This window comes from Accipiter gentilis, chromosome 18 (genome assembly GCF_929443795.1).
Source record: "Accipiter gentilis chromosome 18, bAccGen1.1, whole genome shotgun sequence".
In the NCBI taxonomy this organism is placed as follows: domain Eukaryota; kingdom Metazoa; phylum Chordata; class Aves; order Accipitriformes; family Accipitridae; genus Astur; species Astur gentilis.
The window spans coordinates 16,586,334-16,600,434 of NC_064897.1; the positions used below are offsets into that span (position 1 = coordinate 16,586,334).

At 43.1% G+C, this 14,101-nt stretch overlaps 1 protein-coding gene across 3 annotated transcripts in view; it reads right to left on the minus strand.

The window, feature by feature from the left end:
- ADIPOR2 (adiponectin receptor 2) overlaps nt 1-10,824 on the minus strand; it is a 45,532-nt gene extending 34,708 nt beyond the window's left edge. The window contains exons 1-2 of one of the 3 annotated variants that reach the window (XM_049821677.1): nt 10,695-10,824; nt 1,017-1,080 (exon numbers count right to left, since the gene is read on the minus strand). The gene's annotated coding sequence lies outside the window, so the exon portion shown is untranslated. Of the gene's footprint in view, nt 1-1,016; nt 1,081-2,749; nt 2,769-10,694 lie in introns of those variants that run through there. The other 2 variants (XM_049821679.1, XM_049821678.1) reach the window with 2 other exon arrangements.
- Nucleotides 10,825-14,101: the final 3,277 nt, after the last annotated feature.

The window sequence follows — 14,101 nt, forward strand, 5'->3', positions numbered from 1 at the left end:
GGTCTTTCCACCTCAGGCAGGAGGTCTTGTCACTTTGTGTATGGGTGGGACACAAAGGCAAGAAAACTGAGGAAGTGGAGCGGGAGAATGTGCAAATGTTTCTGTAGCATGGCTTGGAGGCAGACTGGGTGGATATCACACAGCCTACTTGGGTTACACACAAGAGGGTGGTCAGAGAGTCTCAGAGGGCAGAAGCTTAAGACAGGAGCTCCTCAATGAAGGTGGGATCCTGAACCAGAGGGACTTCTAGTTTAACCCAGCCTGGTTTATGTTATAGCTATTCTGGAATTCCAAGTTTCAATGGAATGACTTACCTTTTGCCAGAGACTCAAAGAAATGAAAACATTCACTGTGCCCCAACTTTGATCTTACGTACAGATTGGATAAAATCTGTTAACCACCAATTCTTACCTTCTTCCACGAATAGTGTTTAAACTGTCACATGGCAATTTGATGTCATTGATTTCCATTGCCAAAGTGAGAACAATACAAGAAAAGGTTTAAGAAAAAACTAAAGAAACCAAACACAACTAAAAAAAACCACAAAAACACCCCAATGAAACTAACCCAAAACGAAACAAACAACCCCCACAACAAAGACGACCAAAACGTGAAGGAAAAAAAAAATCCAAAAAAACTACCTTACCAAATACATGACACACTGCTACAGTTTCCCTTCTACAAGGGAAAAGAATGACTGGTTTATACTCTCGTGCATATACCTAGCACTCATCTCAACTGTCAACTGCAATTTGGAAGCCAAGCTTGTCACATTTAAGTTTCACCTCATTTCAGAAACATACAAGTTTCTTGTAAGCCTCAGTCCTGAGAAATACAACTTAGAACAATGACACAAACAGATCTCATACCATCCCTGTAGAGTAACACACAGCAGTTATCTTAACCACCAAAATACATTTCCCAAAACCACCCAGTATTCCTAATATCTAATTTGTTACTGGTCTCTGACAAATAACTGTGCTACCTATAAGGAAGCATAGATCAATTTCTCTCACCTCAAACTTGTCACTGTTTCTTGATGTTTGTATTCAAGCTTGGGAAGGTTACAGTCCAAGATTCCTACAAAAAGGACGTGAAATCAACATGAAGGCTGTTTCGCCAAGTTAGCTTAAAACTAGATAATAAATTTATGCAGAGTATGCGTGCTATACGGCAGTTATTAAACATTTACAGTGGATGACAAAACGCATGCATCCCATTTAAATTAAAATCCTTTGATTTTTGTAGGCTTACTCACCAAGACAACTTTGACTTAAATAAAACTCCACATAGTTACAGCTAAATTGTATTAAGATGCATCCACACAAAACCAAGGAAAGCAGGAAATTCTTTAACCATCTCAGCTACATCATTCTCCACAAAATGTTCAATGTAACTCCAGATACTATATTTTATTCAAGCCCTCTGCCAAACAAATCTCTGCCTCAGTACTTGTTAAAACTGATTTATTACTGTCAAATACATTAATCTGCATGTTAATCTGCCTCAGGTCACTTAAAGTTAGTCAGAAAAGACTTTTGTCAAGCCATACACAATGTTGCTTTTGGTCCACATGGGAGTCTGAAATAGGAGCTTGGGAGAGATCCTCTATGACATAAATATTACAGCATGAAAACAGCAAGAATGCAGACTTTTTCTGTAATCCATTTCCATTTTCTCTGCTTCACTTCATGGCATGTTGTTAGAGCCTAAAAACTTCACTAAATGAAGGCTGAGTTTATCTTAGGATCTTGTGTCACTGGAGTTGTAAAGCATACAGCACTCACATACCAGCTTCAAACTGACATTCATTGCACTCCCATGGAGGAGGGAAGGTTTTGTAAGTTATACAATCTACTTCATCCATACTTCAAGTAGTATACAAGACAGAAAAGCTGGCTCACACATTACACGTATTACATTATATACAATAAGTGCTGGTAATATTTCTATACAAAGTCTTATACCCAACAGTTTAAAGCCTTCCAGTTGTATGGCTTCCTTATTCAATATTTCCAACAAAAAGCGGAATTGGTTTTCACTAACAGACCGCTTGCCTCCTAATAAAAGGAATTCTCTAGACACTTACCAGATGATCCAAGATTTTCAGCACAATCAAATCAAAAGTTCAAAGACAAATAAAGACAGTTGGACAATTACTGAAGAAAAGCAGTTTCAGCATACACATCCTGCATGTTTGCTTAGCAACTGGATCACCATCAGCTCAATATGCAGATACAGGTCTATTACTGGTCACATCCCCTGAAAAAGCAGTCTCCAATGCAAGCAGCAGTAATGCATACATTCTACACCTTTCCTTTTTATGTCTGCCTAGCAATTAATTTTAAGTGCCAGTAATTCTCACTTGCTCCATCATTAGTATGACTAAACATCATTCTACAATAGGAATTATGCAACTATGCTTTGGTCAACCCCAAATACCACCACTATTACCTGTGAGTTTGAATATTGTAACAAATAATATGCTGAAAAACTGTTCATTTATTACAAAGACATTACTTAGATTACCACCCAGTTCAGGAGTCCCTTCCGCTTGAAATGAGAAAGTGTTCAAATATTCTGTTACCTCAGAACAGGATCTCCAAGAAGGGAGCACCAAGTTTTATGGGAGTTTTAATCCCTACATAGGATAAAGCCTCTCAAAAGGTAGTAATATTTCAGGTGGTACTACAAGAACTACTGGACACATCATACTTACTGCTAAAAGAACAGGAATGTGGAATTGTACCTTTTCAAGGATGACCTTAGTCTGCACAAAACATTCATGTGAGTCTTGCAGGCAGATAAGCCCTCAGGCACTTGCATAATAATTATCTATTGAAAGAGAGCCAAGACATGAGTTTTCAGAGGAAAACAGTCATGGGTTCTGCGATCATGCTTTGTTTTTCACAAAGACTTTACTGTGATGCGTAACAAGGAGGTATTTGAACCGGTTAACTGATACAGAAGTAGTCAGCTGGAAAGGGCTTACATGGAAGAATGAAAAGCTAATGTCCTTCTGAAAGGATCTTGTACCACTTTTCCAACAGCATTTTAAGACTCTGCTGCTCAAAACCCAAAGCAGACCGAGCTTATTCACAGTCAGGCAGAGCTGTACTGTTACATCAAGCCTGACTTTATCTGAGTATTTGAGATTTTTTTTGGTATTGTCGCCGACAGTCTTGTGTATCATCTCCCTTTTCCTACACTGACCCTACACTGGAGTCCTTCCAAATCAGTTGACATAACTGGCATTTTCAACCGCGTCACGCGCTAGCTAGATGTTTTGGACAGAAACATTTATGCAAACGCTGTGAAACCTGGTCAGCCTCTCTCACTCTCTATCATTCTAAGTTTGCCTTCACGGCAAAAGACAGGAAATATCCTACCTTTAAACTTCAGAGTATAAGATCAAGGCCAAATTACAAAAGTTTTACAGATACAATAGCTGTAACCAATACACATCTTAATTATTTTAGCAACAAATACCTCCTACTGAATCACACATTGGATTTTTGTAACCCAGAAAGTTTTAATGTTTTATTACTGATCCTCCTCCTCTATAGTCCTAGTTGATTTAAGAATGCCAGAACACCTATGAAAAATCCTAATAAGAAGAAAAGGAGGCTTTGGCAAATCATGCTGTGTTTCTGGAGAATGACCTAAAAAACTGAACAAAAACACCCACCACCAAAAACTATTCCTTTATATCCTTCATAGGAGTGAAATGAATAATTCATAATTATCAGGTGGTCAGAGAAATTTCGTGTTCCTCTTCTATATCAAAAACATATTTTAAAATTGCCCCTTAAGAAATATCTTACAAATCCAGCCTAAACTACCTAGCAACTTACTTCACTGCATTAGTGAAGCCCAAAAAAAGGAAAGGATTTTTATATTACATCCATTATTGAACTATTTCTGTAATGCTACAAAATTCATATGGTTGCCAATTATTAAAAAGTCACAGAGCAGGAAGCCAAAGAGCAGTTGCACTTAACCATAGACATTAAAACCATCAAGACACAAGCCATTTTTCAGCATCTGCCTCTTAGCTTGGACTATATAAAGGTCAGAAAACCACTAAGTAAACCTTTTGTTGACTTTGTTATGCTTTTCTCAACTCTCAGGACACCCACCTCAGAAAATAATCCATTTTGTTCCCCACTGAAGGTGCTGCAGGCAGAAAGCCAATAGTTGGCACTTTGTCACATAACTACTTTAACAAGAATATGAATAGGTTCTTCCTTTTATTTATACAGTCATGATCCATTAAAACAAAAAACCTATTTGCCTAAAAGATTAATATTAAAAACAGCAGAACATTGCTGTTATCAGCCTTGCAGTGCTATATGCTGTTCTAGGGAATACACAGACACACAAATAATTGCTTAAACTAACGCAATTTGCAAAGCACACTGTTCCTCACACGCAAATTGGTTGTATCATCCCATAATGTCAGAAAGTACAAGATTCCACCACCATTAACTTATCTCCACAGCACTAGTATTTGTCTAAGTAATAAATGCCCACAAATTCCACCAGCCATGGAGGCCAAGACATAAATTAAAGCATCAGGAAGGAAAACAGAAAAAGTACATCCTTCAGTTTACGCCAGGGAATGGTAACCCCTAAATCTCAGGAGCAGCCCACTAGGAAATGCAGTGCTGTATTCTTCATAACAAAAGCATACCTGAACTGTCAACTGAGAGAAGCCGAAATGCATGTTCAGTAGCCCTTCATTTCAAGTCCTACTAGCCATCCGCTTCCTTGTTTCAAATGCTAAAATCCCTTTCCCTGCAGGTAAAAGCTTGCCAGTACTCTCAGGACAGAGTATAGCCAACCTCAGCTATACTTATCTTTGCATTGCATGACTTTTTAAAACAGCTCCCACTGCAAACTGGGAGACAGATATAAGTATTTCTAGTACAAGCAGGAGTTAAAGATTGCTGAAGGAATTTTACCACTAGCTAAAGGAATTTTACCAGTCAGATTTAATCTAAGAAGCCAGAGGTAGTATTTGCTCTCAGAAGGCAGCTTTTACTGCCTCAATTCAATTATTCCATTTTCATCAGAAGTTCTGCATTTTACCATAACTCAGAAACAACGTATAGACATATGTGGACTTTAAGTCCTTATCATGGTAACACATCCAAAACCTAGTATCACCCACGAAGCAGTTTGCACAAGAAATCAGAACAACACAAACAAGTGCCTTTAATAAAGGTCTGCAGAATTATGTGAGGAATACATTTCATACAGCAAGAAGGTCCATGGCACATTCCCTCCAGAAGAACAGCCTGTTTATTCAAATATCCATAAACATCCAATTTACTAAAACACACTTATGACAACATTTTGAGAAAATCATACTAGTCGAGTAATAAACACATCCATCAGTAAGGAGGTAAAACAGGAACCTCACCAGAACGCTGTCATTAAAACAAGAGAAAAGCCAACTAAAGGTTCCTACCAACAAAACAACCCTTACCTAAAAGTTGCAGAACTGCTTAACACACCCAGTGATCTCCTGAGGAAATCTGTGGCATATAAATTGTCATCCTCTAGACCTAACAGAGCAGCACAATTGACCTTGGCTTCAAATAAGGAACAGCAGTCTCTGCAATCCTCTAAGCAGATGGAACTCAACGGGTTAGGGAAAACAGCATTTAATTTGGTTAAGGAGGAAAACTGGACGAACAAATACAAAAAAAGGCTTTGGCATACTTACGGTAAGTCAGCCTAGCCACACCTTACTTTTGAATATATGCAGATGATCATAGCCACATTTAGAAAAACAACAATTCACGTTGGCAAAGACAGCTAGACTTTTACATGACCTATTCAAATGAAGGCAATGTTGTAACATTATGACATCTATATCTAATATAAGTTTGGTTTTCAATATTAGATGAAGAAACAAGAATGCTAACCATTTTGAGATAAAATACTGCCAGAACAAAGAGTATAAGAGAGGGTAAAAAAAGGAAGTAGCCTTTCCTGCAGCAGGCCTCAACAGAAGTTTGCAATGTACTTCGATCTGCTGGCAGAACACTGCAATACCCATTTTAAGTATTCAGACTAGACTTTCAACCCATTCTGCAAATAAATTGTCTACTCTCTTGCTTACTGCTGTCTAAAGGTACCTTAGAGCCAATGATTATAGCTCTGCCTGTTCCAACACTTTCTTCCTGTGAATAGTGCCTGACTATTTTCTGTTCTCACAAGGGCTTAATTAGTCCTGTTCACAGAGAGCTACAGCAGCTGCCACATCCCAGCAGACTCCATTGCATTTTCACAGCTACAAAAATCCATCTGAACCACGCTGCAAATTTTTCTACACTGACAATTATATGTCCTATGAACCTTATATCTACCTATACATTTGAAGACACCCTTCTGCAAGCAGTTTAACCACAAGGCAGTCCTGATAAGTCCCAAAACATTCACTGACACACGTACAGTTCACAGAAGGCCAAAGAATCCTGTGTGGACAGAAAAAGAGGCTCTCTCCACTGCTAACTGAGTAGCAGAGATCTGTAACTCTAGAATACAAGAGTAATCATGGCTACACACAACAACAAATACAACTGCAATCTAATTTTATTTTATACCCATCATCCCTACAACATATTTCATCTGCTCAAGAGACCATTAAGCTACAAATAAAAAAACCAAACAAAACCTGTACAGTAATTTTCTTCCTACCTTGGCCATATCGTTACTCAAACAGATGCCACTTAACAAAAACTAGTAAAGGACAGTTATTTCCATGACGTTCTGAAAATTCCAAAGAAGTTATAATTGAAAATCATATTAAATCAGAGGGCAAATTGGTATTAAGCATATATTTCCTCTTCAAAATTCTGAGCACCTTGATTTTGCTAACACCACCTCGCTTGAAGTTCTTTGCTACCTCTCAAATCAAGCAGCAGCAGTATAAGCTGTGGCACCTCCTTCCCTGAGAGAGGCTGCCCGCTTACCACCACACCAGCTGTCACATCACAATGTGGTGAGCAGTCTTCTGTATAGAAAAAGGTTGTCACTGTGTCCTGAAAGGAAACCTTGAGGTTCATCTTCAAACTGGACTAAGATAAAGATTTTATTTTTATGTCAAACCATTGAGACAAACTTTCCAGAAAACATATGTAATCACTGGGCAAGTTAAACTCCAGGTCAGTTTTACAGTTACCTGATGATAAAAGTCTGAATCTCTCACTCTGCCACACAGGAGGCAGGAGGTTGTTCTTTTCAAAGCACTGCAACAGGAACTACGTAGAAACAACTCACCTCTTGCTTCTTATTAGTTTACATACTGATCTGCAGCACCCTACTTCAAAAGTAACATGTTCTGGTAGTAGGAGCATATTCAAATAAACAAGTGAAAGTTAAAAATGTTTTCAGAAAACTGTTTTCTGAAGAAGCAGAACTAGTACCTTGTTTGTCTCCGTATTCTTAATTTTTGAAAACCAGTTTCTCTATTGAACTTGTCTTGACAAACACATTGCTTTAAAAAGCAGAGGCAGCCGGTCACCATGTTAAGTACAACCAGCTGAAATACGATGTCTTGTAGAAAGCATAAGGCATTTAAAACAGGTTTTATCAGAGAACGATACAGTTTAAAGTAATGGTGTTCCCCTTAAACTCTGTCCCAAATACCTTTTCATAATCACTACCATTATCTTGTGTAATGTCTTTTCAAACCTACCAACACCGTCTGCCAGAAAATTCACTGAATGACTCAGACACAGACAGTTTCAAATCATAAATACTCAAAACTGCTATTTCTATTTCAGAACTACTCCTATTTAAGCATTTGAATTGCTGATGGCATAATAATCCAACAACCTCCTGGAGTTTTCTTATCAAGATTTTCCTCATGCACAGACAGCATCTCCACTGACGAAAGCAAGCCTTGTTTCTTTGCACACTGTCTTGGACAATATGGTTACACAACCAGAAACCTGTAAAACTTGTAAAATTTTTAGTGCCTAATATTGAGCACCTTTTGTACATGAATGCTTGAGACAGCTCCTTGAACATGCAACTGAAGACACAAGATAACAGCAGAGATCCAAGCATTAAAATCACTGGAATTACATACCCTGCCAATTCCCATTAATTTTCCTTCACGACAAATCAACAGAAACTCTTGCCTAGAGCAAGCACAGGCTTTTCAAACTCCAGCCTTTCTATCCTGTATCCAGAAGTCAGGCTTCAAGTCTGACTCTCACCCACATTGCCAAAACCACCATCTCACCTCACTAGTCACTTGAGCAAACTAGTAGGAATGCCACCAGTTCAAACAGCACTGATACAACTCTATTGGTGCAAAGACTGGCGGGGGGAGGGAGTGGTGGTGTAAGGAGGAGCCCTTTAGTTTGTATCTGGCTCTCTTGAAGACCTGATACAATTTAAGCTCCTATACTCATCACATTTTATATTTGAGAACACACATATAATAAATAAGAACCTGTTGAAGGAATTTTCGCCCTGAAAGGTTTGGTTTAAGAAGTATGCCAAAAATACACTCTTGTCTTTCACACCAGATTCTTTTTTCATATCTGATTTATACTCAGAAAGCATCATTTTGAAAACCCAGGCTGAGTTGGGATGCAGCTTTTAACTCCTCCATCGCTAATTCCGATTCAGTTTTCCACATTAGCAACTATTTTCCATGCTCTTCACCATGAAGCTGCCAACAACCTTATCCACAGGTTCATTTAACGATATTTAGTTGTCAGGTCAGACAAGGGAGTCATTTCCATAATTTATCAACTAGTCTTACACTTCCAACACAACAATGAACTTCTTTCAAGTTGACTACTAACACAAGCTCACAGTCTTCACATAGGATTAAAGTGTCACAGTACAGACGAAGTTTACGCATTATAAGTTATCCCTATAGCACAAGAGCCACAGCATAAGATCTTCATAACTGGAACTGGCTAGTACCCGTACAGGAAAATGAAAAACAAATCCAAAACACAATCACTTCCTTTCTTGCATAATCAATAGTAGCTCATAGCCAAAGACAACAAGGAAAACAGGCAGTGTTTTACAACCATGCTGCACCCGTAGTTTCATGACACAACATCTAATTCTGTGGATCAGAAATGTATTTTCCTTTGTTACAGCAGCTACCACTAAATTTGATACAGCCTTATTAAGATTCTGTAGAAATTAAGCACCTCGCTACTGAAATGTTACAAAAAGGCCTCTGAAAGCTGAGGCCTGAGTTACAATATAACTCAGAGAAAGCACTGTGCAGTACACAGCTCTTCATGGGCTTCCAGATCTGCGAAGATCACAGCCAGACATAACCAGGAATTTAAAACTCCCTGGCACTGACTTACAGCAAGGGAGTGAAAACAAGAGTTAATTTTGCATTAAGACCTCAACTCTTGAAAACCAGATTACGCCCTGAAGGGTTTGCCCAGAGGACCTGGCCCATTTTAAAAACTATACAACACAGTTTCGATACACAAGACAATTCAACTGCCTGAAGAACTTCAATGCTGCACCAAGAAAAAAAAATGTACCTTTAAATAAGGAATAATATCTAAAAGTTTTTCTGCTGTGTGACAGGTGCATACGATAGTTTACACACACAAAGTCGCAAAGCCTATATGTCAAATAAGTTGTAATTCAATACTAACGTTTTCCTTAAACATGTGCCAACACACACATCTACTAAAGCAAATAAATCAACTGACTTGTAAGGCTAAGACAGACACAAGAAGAAACCAACACTGTTTGAAAAGCTCAGTAAGAACAACAGCTGTCACATCTTCTTTGTCTTCTAGCCGATTACCATATGCTTCAACATCTTTGTTGCTCATCCTAAGCAAACAAGAGATGAATACCTGATTCTCCCAGGGAAAGGAAAAAAAGAAAGAAAAAAAAGAAAAAACGAGCAAATCAAACTTTTTTAAAAGTTTCTTGAACCGTCACTTGGGAATACCCAAATTGTGGTTAGACTAGTGTCTAATATTTACATTATCTACTGTTGATAACTCCAGTGTTTATAGATGCATACACATAAACACACACACACACACACAGAGTGCTCTGCAGGCAAAGCAAGGTTCCCATACTGTCCAAGTGGAGCAGTTGTTCTTCTTATCGCCTCCGTAAAAAAGACTGCAGGAGCAACAGCAGCAGACTTCCCTGTCCTGACAAGCAACAAGTGTACAGAAGGCTACAAACAAGACCCACTTACAGTGCTCTTGACCCACTTAAGAGTGCTTCGCTGGCCTAAAGCCTCCTCCAGCCGAGCACCTCCAAGCCCTCCCCCGTGCCCCTGAGCAGACACCCTGACCACAAACCCCGCTCGCTTCTGCCCCCGGCCAACCGCCCGCAGGCCCCGCTCCCCGCCGCGCCGACAAAACCCGGCCCCGGCCCAGGGCAGCGCTCACCGCCGGCCTTCCCCCAACGCCCCGGCCACCCACCCGCGCCGGGGGCGGGAGTGGGGGGGGGGGGGGGCGGAGGGGGTGTGCAGCCGCGGCCCCGACCCCCGCCCCGCCGCCGTCCCCAGGAAGCAGCGGCGGGAGGGCAGGCGGCGGCCCCCCTGCCGCGGGGGCTCCCCCTCGGCCGCCCCGCCGAGCGGGCGGACGCCCGGCCCCGCGGGCGGCGGCCAGGCCCCGCAGCCCCTCCGGCGAGGAGAGGGACGCGCGGGCCCCCCGGGCACTCACCTGGCAACGGCCGGCGCCCGCGAGGTGCTGCCCGCCGCCCCGCGCCGCGCCGCCCCCCTCCTGCGGCAACCGCTGCCGCCGCCGCCGCCGCCACCTCCCCGGCCCGGTCGCCTCCTCCTTGCCCTAGAGCGTCATCATCGCACGAGGCCGCCGCCGCCAATGCGGGACAGCCCACCGCGCCTGCGCACGACGCGCCGGAAGGAAGGGCGGGGAGCGGGCCCGGCTGCATCTCGGGGAATGCAGTCGGGAAGGGGCCGCCTTCTCGGCGGGCCGCGCAGGCGCACGAGGCGCCCGGCCGTCCGCCCAGGGTGGGGAAAGGAGGGGTGCGGCCGCGCCCGCCGGCGGGAGCCGGCTCTGATTGGCCGGGGGAAGCGAGTGACGTTTGCGCGGGCTTTTGTTCTCCGCTGGCGCGGGCCAGCGCCTGCGTGGGGCGGTTGGTGGCCGTCGGTGGCCGGGGAGGGGCGCGGCGCGGCGGCCCCTCAGGGACGGCCGGGCCTGTCCGCCCTGCCTGCCCTGCCTCTCGGGGTGGCGGGGGGCTCTCCCGTGACACCGCTTCCTCTGGGCCCGGAGCGGGCGGTAGAGCGTGACCCTCTCCTCCGGAAAGCGGTGTCACGGCAAACCCCGGGCCACGCAGCCCTTCCCGCAGGCGTGACGGAAAGGGGCCCGAGAGGGGCCGCCCGTGGTGGCAGCTCAGAGCCGTCCAGGCTGAGAGAGACGCTGTGAAACTCACTGGGGTGGGGAGATGTGAAGCGTCCCCGGGGGCCACGGCAGCTGCCGCAGGTCATGGTGGCGGCCGAAGAGGCCTCACTGGGCCGGGGTGTAATGCTTGGGGCTGAACTGCGTACTCCGGGGCGTGGGACGGGGTGGGGAGGCCACAGCCAGTGCAGCACCAGAAAGATGAAGTACCAGACAGTATTTCCAGGCCTGATGCTGCTGGAGGCTTGTGGGAAACCTGGCTCCTGTGACAGGGCCTGAACACTTCTGTCTAATGTAGGGGCACAGAGAGGGAACACCGGAGAGAACAAGGAGTTCCTCTGTTAAGTGATGAGAAGTGTAGTCCAAGCAGCAGGAAAACCTATGTGACACGGAGATCTCAGCTTCTGAAGCGGTGTCCTTGGGGAAAATGGTGGAAAGCCTACACGTTCATGTTGTCGGTGAGACTAGTCAAAACACTATGGCAACACTATCCTGCTAGAGGACAACCTTGGATTGCCGAGGAGAATAATTGGCTGATGTCTATCAGTAATTTGTGTGGCTCTACGCACTTCAGTGCTTTGCTGAGCCACACTCCAACACACTTGTATCCACAGCCAGAAATTTTAACTCAAGCACTTGACTGTAAACAAGATAGTTAATGGGAACAAAATTATCCCTATAAGTTAGGTTTTGAAACATTTTGGCCCCTAATGCCCACCAACATTAAAAACATACTGCCCATTCCTTAAAACCCTATTTATAAAACTATGATTCCCTATTGTCTCCTTTAAAATTTGTCCCATCTCACACATTTGCTAAAATCTTTATTATTTTGAAGAGAGCAAGGTAGTTACTGAACATCACAGTTGCACTATTACATGTATTTACAGTTTCTCTCATCAATCAAAATGTATTTTGACAGCCGTTGGGCAGCAGCGCAGAGTAGCAGCTGCAGAGCCTGCTCCGGCTCCACCCTGTGCCTGCCGGATGAAGTATTTCCTGCCCCCTCTCAGTATTTCATCTGTAAAATGGCGCTACTGATTTTAAAATATTTTCAGCTCCATTGACGAAAAATATATATAAAAACTGCATGTCATTTTCATCTGTCATTTCCTGTCACCGTAACTTAATATGTACTCAGGCAATTAAGAGGGAAATTGAGATAGGAATACTGTTTCGTTAAATATTAAATAAAAGGAATTAGGGTGGTTTATTCTGGTTCAAGAGCCTGAAACTCAAAAAGGAAAGCTGTGCTCTGACATACAGGGCAAACTATTCATTCAGAAAGACACATTTTAGAAAACTGAGTAATGTACTTCCTGGGCATTTACAGATAATTCCTAGAAATTTTAGCATTAATATAAAATGTCCATTGCCTTAATTCCATCTCTGAATGTTTATGTCCTAAATATATAGCCCTGTGCTTTGTGAAAATTGGCAGGTCATTAACTCCATTGCTATTCCCGAGCAAGAGAGAATTAATTTGCCTGTGGTAAATGAAACTGAGACTGGCCAGAATCATCACAGTGAATTGCAGAGGGCTGCCACTCTAAAAGCCTGGTCTAGATGTTTTCTCAGCCCAAGAAAGGTAATGGTTTAGCACTTGTGCAGCTCCTTGGAGCTGTGAATGAGGCAGGGCTACAATTAGCTCCAGCACAGTGACTGTGACAGTCATTAAGTGACGCTGGGTCTACCCCACTTTTTTTTTTTTTTTTTTTTTTCCCTGAAAACCAGGACTGTAATGTGTCCTTGCATCCTTGCCTCATCCTGCCCATCCCGCGTGATCACGACGCTCTTGCAGTCATGCAAAGGATTGACACAGCTATATGGCACTCTAGAAAGACAAATTATGATTCAGAATAAAACTGCCCAAGGGTAAGGAAGAGCCTGGACCTTTTTTTTTTGTTTGGGTTTTTTTTTTTTCAGGATATGCCTTATTGCCGCAAGCCTTTAAACTGCTTCATCTCTATTGGCAAACATACTTGAGCTGCTCCCTTCTGAATTCCCCAGGATGGCTGCCACCATGTGACAGCACCATGGGGCAGCTTTAATGGGAAAGGGCCTGGGGGAGGTATTATAATCTCCCTGCCTCCCAGTAAAGCGGTGCCTGCTCATTGTCTTTGTATTTCCTTCCTTATCAGAGTCTTCTCCCCCCTCCCAAATCACCAAGAGGCCTGACCCTCACCGCACACTCGGCCACACTGCTGAAGGCTGGTGCTTCCTGCAGCCACCACGTTCCGAACAGCCGGAGCTGTTGCCAATACCACAAGGCCATCAGACCCGAGTTGCTTTGGACGGGCAGTGTGGAGAGGTAACTGTGACACTTGGGGCAGGTGCCCAACTTGAGTGTCACAGGGCAATATTTAGTACTCCATTTTATGGCTGCTGCATTTTATCCCGGCTCACAGGGAGGACTCCCAACCCTACTGTTTGTTCCCCCTTTCTCTCTTTGAGGAAATGCTATGAGTAGATCATGCCTTTTTGAATCCTAATGCAAAAAAACCCCAAACATATTTCAACTGTCATTTAAACAGAGATAAGAAAGAAGAGGGTATAGTAACAGCTTCAGGCCCTGCAGGAAAAGACTGACAACGGGTTGAAGGGTGAGCATGCTGTGATCATTGTATTATACTGGGGGGTTTATTATTGTTATTTGAGGATTTACAATGGCTGATCGTGATTCCCTTAGTCCTTTCTGGTATGTGACCTGT